We start from the raw sequence: 18,992 nt of genomic DNA on the forward strand, positions 1-18,992 counted from the left end.
TCTACAAATGCTATAAACGTAGGTTTGCCTTTCCTTAGTCTATTTTCTACAATCTTCTAGGATCTTCAAAGTCCTCCACCTCTCAAACCCCTGCTTGGAGAACACACTCAGGAACATCATCCTAGAAGCCAGTTGTAAACTTGAGTTCCATGCCACACACCACCTGAAAAAACTATCCACCTAAGAAGTGGGGTCCCTCTCCCTATCCCTCACAAACACTAACCACAACAGCACCTTCAACAAACCCCCCTCATAGCCAACAAACCTAGCCTAGCCACCCTACTCTGTCTCCCAATCCCAGCACATACCCCACACAGACCAAATCTCAACTATAAACACAGTCAAATGCCACATATCACCAGCCCCAGTTCAGTTCTAAACCTCTCATCCAGATCCCTCTCCCCTCCAGAGACATCTGTTCTATCAAAAGGCTTAGCCTTTAGTTCCACGTCTAAATTCAACCACACTGCCCTGGTTAAAGATCTCCTCTCATTCACCCAGAACCTCAACTGGAAATATCACTTCACCACCCAAACACAGCCCCCAAATACTAGATCCAGTGTTGAACCCTGTCTAGAACAGTTCCGACTGCCTTCTCAAAGGGATCGTCCTCCCCTCCCCCAAAACCATCCCTTGCAGACATTTCAGGAATTCCTCACATCAAGTGTTGCCTCCCAGTCCTTCTTGAAGAACGTCCCAACAACCGCCAACATCACCCCGGCTGAATCCCGTGCCAGTAAGGAGCTGAAAACAGACCACTCTATTGTCATCCTCCCAGCGGATAAAGGCTCCACAACTGTGGTTCTTGACCGTGTGGAGTTTGTGGTAAAAGGACTACCTCAACTCTCCGACACCTCAACCTACAAAGCTGTTACCCTGGATCCCACTCCCTCCATCCAGACTGAGCTGCAGAAAATCCTAAAAATCCAAGGTCCCTCACAAGGCCTCACAACAGCTTCCATAGACCTACTCACTCCACCTGAGCCACATACTCCTACCTTCTACCTATTACCCAAAATACCTCATTATGTTGAGCTTAGTATATGTTCTAAGGTTCTACAGTAAATTGATGTCAAGGATAATGGCCAGCAGTTTCGTGAATCACTTCTACTACCCTTCTTGTACACAGGTGTGACCTGCACCTTTTTTCCAAGAACTGGGCACAGCTTTTCTTTCAAAGGATCTATGATAGATTATAGTTACAAGAGTTAGCCTAAATCAGCCACAAGTTCAACATAGAATCTGATAGGGATTTCATTGGCCCTGGAGCTTTGTGGAATATTAATGATTTCAGCTGTTTCTCAACACCACTGACACTGATACTTATCTCATTCATCTTAAGTGGTATGGGGATTAAATTGGGGCAACTCTCCTAGGTTTTCCTTTGTAAAGGAACATTAAAAACCAAGTTAAGCATTTCAGTTTTTACTTTGCTACACTCAAATTCAGTCCCTGTATCATTTGCTAAGGATAGACACTAACTTTGGTGCCTCTAACAGCCTTTATGTATGACTAAAATTTCTTTCGGTTTTCTGAAATATCATTTGACAAGATTTTGCTATGATAGTCATTGAAGGCATCTGCATTGCTCTCTTAACAGCCAAGGACATTTCATTCAGCATCTCTCTGTGTATGGCCCTACACTTTGTTTTACATCTATTATGCAGTAGTCGCTGTTTCTTTAGGATTTTCTTTACAGAGGACGTATACTGTGGAGGGTCCCTCCCATTATGAACTGTTCTACTGGGTACATAAACAGTGTTAGGTCAACTATTCTTTCAAACTTGAGCCACAGTTCCTCTAAATGTTCTTGCCCTGTGCTGAAATATTGATTTTTTATCTAGTTTATCTGCTTGTTTTAGATATCCTTTTTACTTCGGTAATCATTGTTGCTACAACAGCATCATGCTCACCGATACCAGTTTTGATCCTCAAAGAGGTCAGGTTTGTTTGTTGCTATGCTATCCAATATATTAATTTCCACCGTGAGTGGGGTTCCTAACTATCTGTTCTAGGTAGTTCTTCGCTATGCTCACCTGTATGGCATGTGCACAGTACACAAAAATCTCAAATATGACTTAACTTTGGTGCCTATTATAGTCTTTTGGTTATTTAGACTTTACAAGTGTAATTAGTTTACCTAAAAATTGTCAATCTAAGGAATAATTAATACTCAGAAAGCTAGGAGTATAATTTTTTGTTTTCTGTATTTCTTCCAACAATACCATAAATTTTGTCTCCAGAGGGGAGGTACAGCCAGCTTTGCTGCCACTAACAAATTTCACCATTCTTCTCCTGTTTCATTTTTTTTTATCAGTTTACATTTTCTATTCAGGTTGATTTTGCTAAATGGTGACAAACTGCAAGAAATAATCTTGATAGAATAAAGAACGAAAAAGATCATAGGAACATATGGCCGGAAATGTGCTCCATGGGAGGTACATCCATTTGCAGGTGGAGATAAAAGGTTCTGGCAGTGTAGGTTTCAATGATTGAAAGCACACATAAGAACACCTCAGGAAAGATGGAACATTCTGCCTGTACTAGCGTTTTAGTGGTGTGTTGGCAAGGAACCATCAGCACCTGCCCAACCTCAATATGTGGTCGGGATATATGTTGTCGAGATGCTTTCAAGTGGAAATGCAGAAATTAGCTGGAGTACTATCACGTAGTAGCCATGTTGTGCTTTGTACTAACAAAAGCACCTCTTTCAGCAGGGGAGGCATGTTCACATGCAGGAGGTGTAGATATGCCTTGCCTGTGGCCTGTGTGACACTGTGAAGTTATGACTGGTCCCACAATGCAATTTCCAATAGTCCCCACCCACATATTGAGTATGAATTAGCACTGATGGTTCTCTGCCACCAGACCACTAATACACAAGTACAGGCAGAACATTCCCACTTACCTGACATGTTCTCAGGTCTACTTTCAATCATTGACACCCACACTGCCAAAGATCTTTTATGTCCCCTTTCAAGTTGGTACAACTACCTTGGCATACATTTGCATCCATATGTCCCTATGATCTTTTTCACTCTTTACGCTCTCAGGGATCATCTCCTGCAGGTTTTCCCCATTTAGCAAAATCACACTGAACAAGATATTTGAAAACTGTACTGTTGTGGGTGTCATACTCTTCAAAAAGCAAAATTAAGCAATCATATTGTCATATTATGAAGTTCTGTTTTACCTCTGTGATCAGTGGTAATGTCGCTAGAAAGCCCAGAAGTGAACACATGGGGAGTATATATTTCTGAAAATGCCATGCATTGTAGTAGCTTAAAATGCACTGTACGAATGCTGTCATATACGTTACCTGGAATACAGAAAATGCACATAAATATTTAGTTCATGAGTATTCTATATACATATATATTTAATTGAAAATTACTTATGTATGAGCTATGAAAATGTTTAACAAATTACGGAGGTAAATAACTGGTAAAATATAACTCAACAGGACCTGATGTTATCTAGCATATACTAATCTCCCAGCTTTCAAAGTATAATTGTGGCATCTGTGTTATCATTCTACATATATTCTACTGGTACTTGTTAACTGAAACAGATTTTCAGTTCATTCACTCAACCGTCAACCTGTCTTGTTCTCTAGATCCCACTATGACACAGTAGCTGGATTTTTTTCTCCAGTCCCAAATATATTTGCAAATTCTGAGATATCTTTCATATTACCATTTATATAACATGTTGTACAGTGGGGGCCATTCCTGAATGGATTTAATAGTGTAAAATTTGATTTTCATTTTTCACTTGATGTTCGCCAGTGCCTTCTGCCTGGCAGCTAGTTGCAGCATGTCAGTGACATTGCACAAAACTGGAAAGAACCACTTTGAAACTCACGTGTTGAACCATTAGCAGCTAAACTCACATGTTGTTAACGAGGTAACACTATCGAACTGTGCTGTCTACAACTTGGCTGTCCTATAGGGAGGGTTGGAGGCGGTCACATGGGGGTGGAACCACGGCTAGCCGCTGGGAGCAGATGCACCGTCCTCTCTCTTCTGCTCGCAGCTTCCGACCTGACCAGGCACTCTCCTCTCCTGCTCTCTTGGGCAGCAGCTCATTCAGTTTTGGTGGCTTCTCTAGGCCTGCCTTTCCTTTGTATGGCATAAAACAACCATGCACTTAAAACATGTTTGACTTCTTCACATCAACAGGTGCCCACTGCTTTCTATTCCTCACCAATCCTGACACTTTAACATCTGGTGACCATTAGGCCCATCTTATTGACCTAATTGAAGTTTAACATGCCATACCTGATGAAGCTGCCAGCAGTACTTCGCACCTGATGTGTAAGATGCTATGTGCAGTAACAAGCGCACACAGCGTTTCGGTGTTTCTAACATCTGCCGCAGCTAACACCAGGCCACTTATGTGGCCAAGCACTTCACCGCACCACACTGCCAGCTGCTGCCACTGTCGTTCCCAGGCAATCCAGTGGTACACTGCACCACAGGTGGCCGCCTTCCGCGTCATTCCAATGTAGTGCAGTGGCATGTCCCAGCCGCCCGCCGCCACCCAGGAAACGTGGGTGTTCTGGCCAACTAGCTGAGCCACGTCGCACAGCCGTCGACATGATCTCCACTGCTGTTTCCTGCCACCATTGTCCAATGGAATGCAGCCATCGATGTCTCACTACCACCGTAATTGCAGCTTTTGAAGTCCATCGCTCAATTTCTCCTCACCGCCGTTTCCTTGCTGCCAGCTAGTTTAGGCCCCTTTTTTTTCATGCTCAAATTGTAAAAGTTTTCAGTGAGCGCTAGGTGTCCTAACATTGTAAGCATGCCTCATACCCTTAGTAACGCCACTGATGAAGGGAACTCTCCACCTATGGAAAAACCAGACCCAGTAGCTGCCCTTCAAGCAGATATAGATAAGTTATTGCTACAAAAGATAGAATTGACAGAAGAATGCCAAAAGTTGGCTCAAAGCACAGTCTGACAATCTAAGTACCTCAGAAACACACACTGCTGTGCCACAAATGAGAGCTGCAAGCACCTTAAGTAGCACAGTACCCCAACCACCCATTGAAACTTTGGCTAACAATTTCCCTGAAGTCAACTTCATCCCGACGTTTTCTGGGAAACCTAATGAACAAATTAATTCCTTTCTACAAACTGTCAGAGATGTAGGCCATGCCTGTGCTTGGCCAAATGATTTCCTATTAATTGTACTCTGCCTTAAATTGTCAGGTGACGCCGTTCATATATCGAATCAGTTCCCACCCTTAGGGAGACCACCTCTTTTGCCACGTTAGAGGCTGTGTTGAAAGAGTGATATTTGGACAGGTGTGATGCTCGCTATTACACGGAAAAGTTGTCCACCCTTTGCCAGAAACAACGGGAGGATGTAGAGGCATTTTCTGACTGAATCCGCGCTGTGGCTTGCCGTGCTTACATGCTGGGTTCGGATCCCATCCGTAATGAGATGTTAATTGAGCAGGCAGAAGCTCACTTGATTGACATACTTATACATGGAATCAACTCGTATATTGGAGGAGAGGTAAAAATAGCATCACCTGCTCATTGCATTATGACACACAACTTGCAATGTTGTGATAGGAGTTAGCATATTTTATTGCCAGTTCGGTGTGTCTGAATGAACATCCGTGTCCAATTTTTAAATATGAGCACGGATGCCAATGCTGCTGAAAGGCAGGCCATGCTGTCACAGACCTTATTGTTCTCGGTTTGGAACCATAGGACATATGAGTAAGAACTGCCTGCAGAACCCGGGAAACGGGGGCCCTTGCACAACCAGCAGAGGGAACAATTCACCAAAAATTCTCCATAACCCCAAAATCAGCTGGAAAATGGTTGTGAGGGTCGAGTCATGCTGCCCAACTGTGCCCCCATTAAAATTCACGCACCCAGTCCGCGCAGTGTCGTAAATGAGGCGACGAGTATCCTCCTCAATTGCAAAGTTCGAGGAAAAAATGTAAGAGTGCTTATGGACACGGGAGTGCAAACCAGTGTAGTATTCATAGGTAATGGGGATACATGAGTGTTAAAACCACCCCGTCACCACATTAATGGTCTGAGCGATGAGATAATCGTACCCACTGGGTATTGCCAAGTTAAACTGAAAACCCAAGCCAGCCACTATCCTTTTGACATGGATGTAATTTGAAAACAAAGGCGAGATTTTAACATCATCCTGGGGAATGATTTGCTCCACCACTATCAGAGTATAATAGATTACAGAATGCAAACTGTCCATCTCAGTGAGGAAACCCACAGTTTTGGCGGTCCCCACATCATTCCGCCGTTAGGTACTTGTGAAACCCGGCCGCTTCCACAGGTTCCTTCCACGCAAACATTGGCATTACGTACAACTACCTCTGTTAGAATCACCAGTTGCATGGGACACATTCTCTGGCTTGGGGTCAAACCCTGCAAACTTCTGAGAACAGCCATATTTGTGGACCCTCTCCATCAAAACGATGTCCTCGAGAGATTACAGGTACATGTTAAACATGGTTTGACGACAGCGGAAGTGCAGGGAAAGAAATTTTATGTTCCCATCTGTTTGGACAATTTCAGAATGAAAAAGCTAGAAATTCCTAATGGCACCATTATATCAAGCAGCCATGATATCGAAGAAAACCACTCTGGACAAGAGAAGGTAAAACCTAATCAAAACAACAGCTTCCAGACCACAGCATATGCCATATTGCTCTGCTTAGAGACAAATTTAAGAATAAGTTAGCTCATCTGCCTGTGGCCGACCAAAGCAAATTGTACTCTTGTGTCTTGGAAGAACACTCCTGGTTTTTCGAGGAAAGGTGTTAATTGCCTTATACTGACCTTGTTTACCATGAAATTTCCACTGGAGATGCAAGGCCCATTGTGCAGAAACCATATAGAACACCGTATCACCTCCAGCCTGTTGTGGACGAAACTATCCAACAGCAGCTAGAGGCAGGGATAATACAACCCTCTGCCAGCTCCTGGTCTTCCCCAATCATAGTTGTCCCAGATAAATTAATCAATGGAGAGAAGACATACCGTCTTTGCGTCTATATGGGAGCAGTAAATAAGGTAACCACTCCTGATACTTACCCTCTCCCACCTATCTACGAAACACTGGACAGGCTAGGAAATTGCAAATACTTCACTAACCTTGATGTGAAGAGAGTGTACCATCAAATACTGGCTGCACCACAGGACAGGCAGAAAACAGAATTTTTAGTTCCCTCCAGTCACATGAATTTTTGAGAGTGCCATTTGGGCTGTGCAATGCGCCAGCCACTTTCCAACACTTTGCCGACTTACTGTTAAAAGGACTGAAACCTACAATGTGATTAGTTTATCTAGATGATATCATTGTCTTTCCTAGAATCATAGATGAGCAAGTTACCAGATTAAGAAATGTTTTATCTAAACTAAGAAGCGCCAATTTAAGTTTGAAAATAGTAAAACATTCCTCTTCTGAGAGACAAGTACAGTATCTAGGGCATATTATTAGTGGTGATGGAGTAAAGCCTGATCCCCATCTAATTGAAGCAGTTAGAACATTCCCTTCCCCTAAAAATGCAAAAGAATTGCAAAGCTTTCTGAGACTCAGCAACTATTATTGGCATTTTGTAAAGGACTATGTCACAGTAGCTTAACCCCTTACCCACCTGTTGAAAAAAGATGTACCCTATCATTGGACCCCCGAGTGTGCAGCTGCTGTGCAGCATATCAGAGATGTTCTGACTAGTTCCCCCTTACTGATCTATCCCAACTTCGAAAACCCATTCACTCTCTCCTGTGATGTGACAGATTGTTTGGGCTATTCTGAGTCAAATTGTTGATGATGAGGAAAGACCAATTGGTTACACATCCCATCAGCTGAACCAGGCGGAAATTAATTACAGTACTATGGAAAAAGAATTCCTGGCATTAATGTTTGGAGGCAACAGGAAGAGATCAAGCAGCACTTCAGTGGCTATTAAGTTTAAAAGACCCTAGCAGCCATCTCACCCGCTGGGCCCTGAAGTTGAGTGAGTATGATTACCAAGTACAACACAAAGCTGGAAAATTGCACCAGAATGCTGACGCCCTTAGCTGAAAAGTGAGAGTAGCTCAAACTGATGATGTGTCAATTGATAAATTAAAAGGCTCACAGGAAAATGACGCAAAATGTTGCCAGTATCACTCCCATCCGGATTTTGTTACAAAAGACGGAATTCTATACCACAAGACCCCCCAGGGTAAACATACAGTAATACCTAAAAACCTATAATCCAGAATTATTGCCCAGTGCCACAAGAGCATTCAAGCTTACCATAGTGGATGCAGAGCCACAAAAGCCCACATTTCCACAAAGTACTGGTGGGACAAAAGATGGTGAGATGTTGCTAAGCATATAAAAAACTGCCTACCATGTGCACAAAGAGTACCACCCCACCAATCCAAATTCCCTTAGAATCTCTTCCTGAGGTATCAAAACCCTTCCAGTTCATGGCTTTGGACCTAGTCTGGCCACTTTCCGTAAGTACACAAGGAAGTAAATATATCCTATCCATTATTGATCACTTTTCCTAATACCTTATTTTGGTAGCCATCACTGACATGTCAGCTGAAACAGTAGCATGAGCTTTTCTGGATCATCTTGTCCTTCCTTTCAGAAGCCTTGAAGCCATTATCACAAATCAAGGAACCAATTTTATGTCTGCCTTATTTGTTGAAGTTTGCAAATTGCTGAGAATTAGAAAATGGAGAACCACCCTTTTTCATCCCCGGGCAAATGGCTGCATTGAGCTTGTCCACTGCACTGTGAAACAAATGCTTTCCTATTACATCGGCTCAGCCAACAGTGACTGGCAAAGATACAGTCTGTACGTGGCAAGTGCATATATTAGCTGTTTCCACAAAGCCACTGAGCATACCCCTTATGAGATAGTGTTTGGCCGCCCTATGGAATCTCCCTTTGAGATTGATAAATTACCTTTGGGAATCAACCACACAGCTGTTAAGGGGCTAGCCCACCACCTTAAGGCCATTTGGAAGAAGGTGCAAGGGAACAACCGCCAAGCAACCAGGAAACAGATGGTAATAGAAATGTCATTCTTCCCCCTCCCCCTTATAAACCTGCCGATTTGGTTTGGCTAAAAAAAACTTAGTATAAAGAAAGGGAGAGTGAAGAAACTTACCCTTCTGTATGATGTAACATATTCAATCATTCGGCTCAGTTGCCCCGTCAGTGCAGAATTATAACTGCCTGAAAGCAAGGTTGTCATCCATTTCGATATACTAAAACCCTATTCAGGACCTATGCCTCTCCCACCACCTTCTGAGACAAGTGCTGGACATTCAGCAGGTTCTGCCCCCCCCCCCCTCCCCCTTCCCCTCCCCCTCCCCCTCCCCCTCCCCCTCCCTGTGAAATGGAGGAACAGGAAAATTCCCTCACCCCCATCTTGCCCTAGGTACACTCTGAGATCTAAACACCCATATGCCCTTAGATCTAGGGACTAAACACCCAGGCACTTCTTCTTACTTAGGAAATTCCCAGCCCTAGGGGGGAAAAAAAGAGTAATGAGGCTGAAGCAACCACCTTATTACTCTACTTTGCAATGCAAATGAAGATGTCACCCTAGCCTCCCTCTCTGAAAGAGTTTATCAGAGTTTACCCACCCAGCCTAATTAATCCCCAGTTTTAACCAGTATTTTTATTATGTTATTTATGTGTTGCAATACGTCTAGTGGTTGGACAACAGCTCTATTTTCAATACCAATACATTTAATTTTAAATAAGATTATTATGTGGAGAAGCTATGGATCAGTATTAGGATATTGTATGGAGTAATGATTGCATTAAGTCTCTACCTTTTCATTCCAAAGACTTTCTCCCTGAAATGGCACCATGTTTCATTAAGCAGTTTTCCCATTTGAATGCCCAGAATGATAATTAATAACACAGTACTAACTGAGAAGGGCAGCCACATGCCCTGCACACACAACAGTGATGCTCTAAACTTCCCCTACTGTCCGTCACGGACTCCCTTTCTTTTTCATGTTAACTCAGAAGGTAAGTTTTGCCACTCGGTGGTACTACGAAGTTGTAAACACATGCACTCCGTCTGTCAGAATCAGGTGGACCTGTCAACGAGGAGTTGCACGTGCGGCGGCCATAATGCAAGGGGCGGAGTCACTTCAAACACCTGACACAACTGCTACTTCCCCAACTCTCCCCAACCCACGCCATCTCACTAGTCGCACCTGATGTCACCCCCTTAACCCTCCTCCCCTTTCCCCTCTCTCCACACGCCAACTGCGCACCTGCCTGCTGCTGTTAAAGGGACCTTATGCACATTAGAGCATACTATCTTCACTACCAACCAATGAATAGCAACTTAATACAGAACAGTACCATCTTTTTACATCACACTTATTGCAAATATGATTTCCTCCATCCTTCCATCTCAGTACCCAGGTAACTTCAACACCTATAAATTTATTTGCACACCTAAGCCTTTAACATGTCCACTGACCAGACTATAACTCCAAGGGGAGTTTGGAAGCAAGCGACCTCCATCTGATGGAACACAAAGCAGAAAAGTATCGCAATAACGAAGCGCGCCATTATGAGGTGTCTTCCCATGCACCACCATTTAGTTTGGTGGTGCTCCGCATTTACGAGCCTCCTCCGAAGTATAGTACCACCATACCACCTTCTGTCTAGTCTAATGCATCTTAAGAACTGACTACCTGCCCCTTTAAATTTTTTTTAAAATGGCTTCACCATTATGTACCCATCACAGCCTATTCACATTTGCCACCATGGGGGAGGGGGGAGGAGGGGTGGAGAAAGAAAATTTTCAAAAATTTCTTTATACATGAGCTGTAGTAATTTTACCCAAGCAACCCATATACATCGATTTGTTTCAGAAAGGAATTAGAATACTACTACAACTGTCACTAATCCCACCCTAGTATTATTAATTTATGTGAACTGCATTTTATACAAGGTTTATTAAAATGCTCCAAGGAGTCGCTCACTCCGGACACACATGGCACCCTACATGTGCTGCCCCACTGCTATCTCAGTGCTACAGGCTTTGCACTGCTGTCCTGCTATCTCAGTATTAACTGGACACCTGCCTCTGTCACAGCATGTCTGTCTGTGTCTCTTGTCAGTTTCATAATGCTACCTGCTACACCATGTACAGAGTTTGATAAATTGTTTTACCAACCAGTTTTAGCGGCACCCAAAAAACTCTTACCATACGTGCATTTCCACCAATGAGAGAACCCCCAAACAAACAAATTTAAGTATTAATACCACGAATTAAATATTCCATACCTATTCACTATACCCCACACCTCGAACATAAGATTTATGGAAATCGACTATAGAATTGTTCCCTTTACACTCTCGATAGCTTTAGAGGTATTAGGGGAGAGCACACGAGCCAAGAGAACTAGGCTTCAAGCCTCGGCCACTGCCCAAAAAAAAAAAAAAAAAAAAAAAAAAAAAAAAAAAAAAAAAAAAAAATGCAAGTTTCAGGTAAGTCTGTCCCATCACTAAAACATGATACACCACCAGAACACTATAACAAGTACACTCTGCCAGTAAATGGTGCCTAACCTCCTCTTCCCCACCCCGAGATATGCCAAAAGGCTCAGTACTTTGTGCAATTTGTATGATTAGAGGTGTTGAGCAATATCCGACCCACTATGTGTGCCAGTTGCTAGCTGTTTAATAATTGTTACCCAATACCTTGTATTATGATTTTGTGTTATGTTTAAACATTTCAGTTATTTTGCTGTGTGCAGCAAAGCTGTTGCTATATCCTATATGTTATATCATGCATATATTTTTATAATTTATGCCATTTGTTTTGTACAATATGCACTTGTATTTTATATTTCTGACCCCAGTATGTAAAGACCCACCACAGCCCTGGATTCTATATATGTTGTACTATAGCAACACTCCCATTACATAAGATTTCCCTGCAGTTGTGATACACGATTTTGTCAGTTAGCGATTTGAGGATCCCATTATATGCCTTGTTTGTGCCCAGAGCACAACTGGTATATTTAGAAGAAAGTGAGGCCCGAGTTATCTAAGATACTCAACAGAGAAGAGTCGAATATGCCCCTGTAATTGAGAAGAAGTGTGCTACCCTCTCACTGAAGAGTGGTAAGTGAAATAGATTTTGTGATAGGATAAAAGTAATTAAGTTTTATCCAAGTAAGTGAAGAATAGTAGTTCGCACCCCACATGTGTTTTGCACATTTAAGAATTCACCCAGCTGAACGCAAGTTTCATTATTGTTCACCCTACTTTTTAAGAAGAAATTTATGATGAAGTGAAGATGTTACAAGCGAGCATGGAAATCGGCACTGCTATCATTTGTGCACAGTGATCCACCGTGTGTTTAGAAAGTGACACCCAGTTGTTTATTCAAACAATCACACCTATGATATAATAAGATTGAAGCACCAGCTGAAATAAGCACTAGATTGTTGATGATTAGCACCCATGACATGATGTCATCACCCAAGTGCATTAATGTGTTATCTTGTTGGAAATATAATCAGCAAAAGACTTCCAGCCAAATGAATGAAAGTGGTCATTGTACTATGTTGCAGCAGTTCGTGCCCCCATTCTTTTTCGTAACTCACCCTGTTATTTCATGGATTTTGGGAACTTTGTAGTAGTTGCCCCCATGAGACATAATTGCCTCTAAGGAGACAGAGCACAGTTCCTCCCTTGCCCATGCATTGTGCTGGGCTATTACCCTTGCTCTGAGTCGCTCATCCATTCATTCCAACCTCAATCATCTCTTTGTACCTCCCTCCTCCAGGGCCGTGTGCCTTATACAGTGCAGTTAGCACCCACAGAGTGCCAAGCTGATTGGTTTATTCTTTCAGTTTTTGCTTTCATAAATTTGCCTACCTATCTCTTTCATCTATACCTCATTGACACATCATGATGAGGCTTGCCTTCGTCTGCACCCTGATCAGTAGCCAACACTACTCAGACATATTACCTCCTCCCCAGAGGGAGGGGGAAGAAAAAACCCTGTGACTGGTGGATATTTCACTGCTGAATCAATCTTATTCTGAAACCCGTCACCTGAACTTGTTCCCGATTATACCCAGTTCCTTATTCTTTAAGGTGAGCACGCTTCTGGTTTGCAGCAGGACGGACGCTTGGCATAGATGGCGAACATGTAGAGAAAAACCCTGCATTAACTGCAACATGATTTTCCCATTGGTCAAATCCCTTTTCCTCGTAAGCCACAACATCCATTACTAAAGTGTCTGAGTCAGCAAATCACTTATGAAGTCTGGACTTTGATCACATACTTTTGTTGTCTGAATAATTTTACTTATGGTACTAATTAATTAACCCACTAATTAATAATTCCATGTAATTCACTCTCATATGCACTATGACACACATCCATATAAACAAGGGGATTCACAGTGCAGAAGAGAAATAACATCCATGTGTTTCTATAAATTTGTAACCAGTACCATTTTCTGTGACACAAAATCCTATTCATTCTTGCAGTTCATCAAAGACAGTAAAATCCTGCCACCACAAAATAGCCAGTTTGCAGTGAGTTCATAATGGAGTAACATCTGTGTGCACCTGTATGGAAAATGTACCATGTTCATGATAGGTTTTGTGTCCTGCTGGTTATTGTACAATACTTCAGTAACAATTTTTGATAATTACTTTTAATGAGAACTTGTATAGGGTACCAATGACTGTGATGATCTCTAATAGAGCCCTACAATAACAGTATTGTTTAACGAGAACAAAGTCTTGCTGTGCAGTTCTAACTGACATTAATTATTCCATGTGAGTCAATGAAAAGTGCAATATCCTCCATAAGCTGTGTTGCTATTGTGGAGAGTGATTAGGTTTGTACATATCAACTGATTATTTGCCACACTTAGACTATAATGGACTGTCATGTTGGTGTTAGGTTACTGTACTTGGACTTCAACTGAAGTACTATTATTGGGTGTACTGTGTATCTATCTGTTTAACTATATTGAATTAAAGTGTATGAAATGTGAAACGTTCATGAACAGTAATTCAGGCAACACTGAAGTGTTATTAAAGTGTCTGAACTTCAAACGTCAGTAAGGACCATGTTATTGACAGTAGCATAGTTTCCCCACCAATGTTCCAGTCAGTTTTTGATAGAGGTACCAGCTACCGAGGACATATCTGCAGGTAAATCGTGAAGACTATAACATGTTTTAAGAAAATGTATAATAACCTTGATTTAAAGATTGACTAGCACTATCAGAATATCAGGGGATTAAAAAACAAAGTAGATGAGCTTCTTGTTTATTTAGAAACTGAGGTTGGAATAGATTTACTATGCCTGTCTGAGCATCATATAGTCACAGAAATAGAAAAAAGGTAAATGTAGGTGGATATAAGCTTCCAGCGAATGTTAGTAGAGACACCATGGACAGAGGAGCAATTGCCATATATGGTAAAACTTATAGAGGTTCAGTCTTGGGTCCCTTGTTATTCTTAATATATATTAATGACTTGCCACTTTATGTCCATGAAGCAGCAAATCTAGTTCATTTTGGTGATGATACAATGATAGTAATCACACCCAGCAAACAAGAATTAGCTGAGGAAACTCTAAATAACGTCTTTCAGAAAATTATTGAGTGGTTCTTTGCAAATGGACTGTCACTAAATTTGGAGAAAATACAGTATATACAGTTCTGTACAGTAAATGACATAACAGCATTGACCAATACAGGGTGTACATAAAGTCCGGGAACACTTTCAATTATTTATTGTACAAGAACCAAACATTGTACAGATATGATACATATTTCATTTTGAAAAGAAACCCAGAAAGTGACTGCCACAGTCGATGATGCCATGCTGGGACGGGTATGGCAAGAATTTAATTATCGTATTGAAGTCTACCGGGTGACTCATGGTTCGCATGGGGGGGGGGGGGGGGGGGAGGGGTGAAACCTTCAGAGTTTCTCTTCAAAATGCAATTTGTATGACATCTGTACTTTATGTACACACTGTATAGACTTTGAACAGAAGTATGTTGCCAAGGCAGAATAATCAAAATTTCTGGGTGCATGCACTGATGAGAAATTGAATTGGAAGAAACACATTGGTGATCTGTGATGAAATGTTTTGGTTCAACTACTTATGCTGTTAGGGTTATTGCAAATTTTTGTGATAAACATATCAGTAAATTAGCCTACTATGCCTATTTTTATTCACTGGTTTCATATGGCATCATATTTTGGGGTAGTCCATTATTAAGTAAAGAAGTATTCAATGCACAGAAGAGTGTAATCAGAATATACACTCTTGGAAATGGAAAAAAGAACACATTGACACCGGTGTGTCAGACCCACCATACTTGCTCCGGACACTGTGAGAGGGTTGTACAAGCAATGATCACACGCACGGCACAGCGGACACACCAGGAACCGCGGTGTTGGCTGTCGAATGGTGCTAGCTGCGCAGCATTTGTGCACCGCCGCCGTCAGTGTCAGCCAGTTTGCCGTGGCATACGGAGCTCCATTGCAGTCTTTAACACTGGTAGCATGCCGTGACAGCGTGGACGTGAACCGTATGTGCAGTTGACGGACTTTGAGCGAGGGCGTATAGTGGGCATGCGGGAGGCCGGGTGGACGTACCGCCGAATTGCTCAACACGTGGGGCGTGAGGTCTCCACAGTACATCGATGTTGTCGCCAGTGGTCGGCGGAAGGTGCACGTGCCCGTCGACCTGGGACCGGACCGCAGCGACGCACGGATGCACGCCAAGACCGTAGGATCCTACGCAGTGCCGTAGGGGACCACACTGCCACTTCCCAGCAAATTAGGGACACTGTTGCTCCTGGGGTATCGGCGAGGACCATTCGCAACTGTCTCCATGAAGCTGGTCTATGGTCCCGCACACCGTTAGGCCGTCTTCCGCTCACGCCCCAACATCGTGCAGCCCGCCTCCAGTGGTGTCGCGACAGGCGTGAATGGAGGGACGAATGGAGACGTGTCGTCTTCTGCGATGAGAGTAGCTTCTGCCTTGGTGCCAATGATGGTCGTATGCGTGTTTGGCACCGTGCAGGTGAGCGCCACAATCAGGACTGCATACGACCGAGGCACACAGGGCCAACACCCGGCATCATGGTGTGGGGAGCGATCTCCTACACTGGCCGTACACCTCTGGTGATCGTCGAGGGGACACTGAATAGTGCACGGTACATCCAAACCGTCATCGAACCCATCGTTCTACCATTCCTAGACCGGCAAGGGAACTTGCTGTTCCAACAGGACAATGCACATCCGCATGTATCCCGTGCCACCCAACGTGCTCTAGAAGGTGTAAGTCAACTACCCTGGCCAGCAAGATCTCCGGATCTGCCCCCATTGAGCATGTTTGGGACTGGATGAAGCGTCGTCTCACGCGGTCTGCACGTCCAGCACGAACGCTGGTCCAACTGAGGCGCCAGGTGGAAATGGCATGGCAAGCCGTTCCACAGTACTACATCCAGCATCTCTACGATCGTCTCCATGGGAGAATAGCAGCCTGCATTGCTGCGAAAGGTGGATATCCACTGTACTAGTGCCGACATTGTGCATGCTCTGTTGCCTGCGTCTATGTGCCTGTGGTTCTGTCAGTGTGATCATGTGATGTATCTGACCCCAGGAATGTGTCAATAAAGTTTCCCCTTCCTGGGACAATGAATTCACGGTGTTCTTATTTCAATTTCCAGGAGTGTAGTTGGAGCCTATTCAAGTTCACCTTGCCAACATGTGTTTAAGGAGCTCTGCATATTCACAGTACCTTCACAATACATATATTCATTTATGAAATTTGTTATTAATAACTAGCCCCATTTCAAAAATAATTGAAAAGTGCGTAACTACAACACTAGGAGATAGGACAATCTTCGCTGTTCTGGGTTAACTCTGATTTTGGCACAGAAAGGGGTGAATTACACTGCCATAAAAATCTTTGATTACCTACTAAATATCATTAAAAGTCTGACAGATAGCCAACCAGCATCTAAAAACAAATTAAAAGAATTTTGTAAATAAAATTTATGTTAAGCTGACACATTTCACATCATTACAAAATGTCGTATTCATGGTCAGTGGGACAAGTATTAATGTAATGTAATGTACTGAGATTTATGTACAACAGTACATGAATATGCTACTAGTAAGAATTGATTTGATGAAGGAAATTATAAAACTTCAGCAGAAAAAAAATGTTCAGTGTAAATCAAAAGATGGAAAATCCAGGATGGAATGTAACAATATTATGAAAAGGATAGTTGCTACTCACCATATAATGGAGATGCTGAGTCACAGGTAGGCACAACAAAAAGATTGCTACAAATAAAGCTTTCAGCCCAGTACGGCAATCATCAAAAATAGATGACAGATGGACAGACAGACAGACACACACTCACACATGCAAACACAACTCACACACACATGACTGTATTCTAAGGTAACATACCCATAAATAAAGTAATGATTAGTGCATTTATGATTGCTGAGGTTGAATGTGCAGCAAGTTTATGTTGTTTTGGATTGGTCTAGCAATTTTTTTGAATAATAAGAGTAATGTTTCATCCATTAATGCAAAACTAGATGGATGGGAAGGCATTAATGTACCTGTGAACCCAGCAGTAAGTGGGGGATTTTCTGTTCTTTACTGAATGCCTTATGTGGAGAATAATGTCTTCCTGAGCTGTGTGATTTCATTCCCTCTGTGACAACCATCAGTTGCCAATGACTAGAATGAGGAGTGCTCTGTCTTCATTTACGTGAGCTTTGGATGTTTGTTTCTACTCGATGTGCCTTATTTTCTGCTTATTATGGAGGAATAAAGTGTGTTTGGTAACTGTTGGTTATTTCTATATGGAAACTCATAAACATTGATAGAAAATTTGCACTTTTATAATTTAATAATCTTTAACAAATTTCATAACCAAACTACAATAAAAAATCACAGTTCATTCCAAATAGGAAATCTGACCTGTCCATTTTTCAAAATATTTGATATTTTCCAGCAGAAACATGTATCTGTATGTCAATCTTTAAATTGTCCACTCCTCCCCAAAACTGCCAGCCCTCAACCAAGAATCACATGAGTATCAACAATGTCTTCAGTATGAAATGTTCTTGTGTGAGCTAGTAATAGTGTAACATTTTTTGTCAGAGTCCTGGACATGCTATCAACCACATAACACCTATGTAACGTATCTATGAAAATCTGCTCTGACTGCAAAATATCTATGTATACAAAAATTCTGAGTGTGATAGTAAACACACATCATCCAAGTGTAACTATTCCGTGAAACCTACTTACTGGATGTTTCAGTTTTGTTGTTAGTGTTTTACATAACAATGTGTGCTCTGCACTTGTTGAAATATTGCCACAGTGTCAAGTTCTCACTGCATTCAATGAATATGGTGCCAACATATGATAACTTGGTTATTCTCAGCTGGAAATGTAAATGGATAAAGATATGTGAATCTCTTTACTTGTATAAGCTGCACATTTTGAAACCAGAACTGCCCACCATGATATTTATTGTGGTAATAAAAGAGGGAAAAGCCACTTACATTCAACAGCTGTATAAGGTACATTATCTACACTGTCTTTGTAAACCCAGCTTTGAGTATAGTTCAGCAAGCAAGATGTGAGACTTAAAACATAGAGAATCTGAGGACAATACAGGTAAGGGGCAATATGTTGACTCAGCAAACACTTCTGAATGTTACCATTAAGATAGTGGTCTTTGGAACAAGTATAAGCAACAAATGAAGTTAATTTATAATAAATAATAACAATTAACATAAACTTCAGACAAATATTAGTTTTTAATCTCAAGGGAAATTACCAACCATCTTATGGGTGGAACATATCCACATATGATCATTAGGAGAAGTAATACATGAAGTGTAGACCTTAGGAATCAGGCTGCCATGTTTACAGACTTA

The 18,992-nt window shown here is 42.0% G+C and overlaps 1 protein-coding gene across 2 annotated transcripts in view; it reads right to left on the bottom strand.

The window, feature by feature from the left end:
• Positions 1-18,992, bottom strand: part of LOC126354596 (sodium-dependent nutrient amino acid transporter 1-like) — a 135,221-nt gene that overhangs the window by 76,987 nt on the left and 39,242 nt on the right. Inside the window, exon 3 of one of the 2 annotated variants that reach the window (XR_007565360.1) lies at positions 3,194-3,319. The exons of the other annotated variant lie outside the window; for it this stretch is intronic. The gene's annotated coding sequence lies outside the window, so the exon portion shown is untranslated. The remainder of the gene's footprint in view (positions 1-3,193; positions 3,320-18,992) is intronic. 2 annotated transcript variants of the gene reach the window in all.

This window comes from Schistocerca gregaria, chromosome 3 (genome assembly GCF_023897955.1).
Source record: "Schistocerca gregaria isolate iqSchGreg1 chromosome 3, iqSchGreg1.2, whole genome shotgun sequence".
Lineage (NCBI taxonomy): Eukaryota > Metazoa > Arthropoda > Insecta > Orthoptera > Acrididae > Schistocerca > Schistocerca gregaria.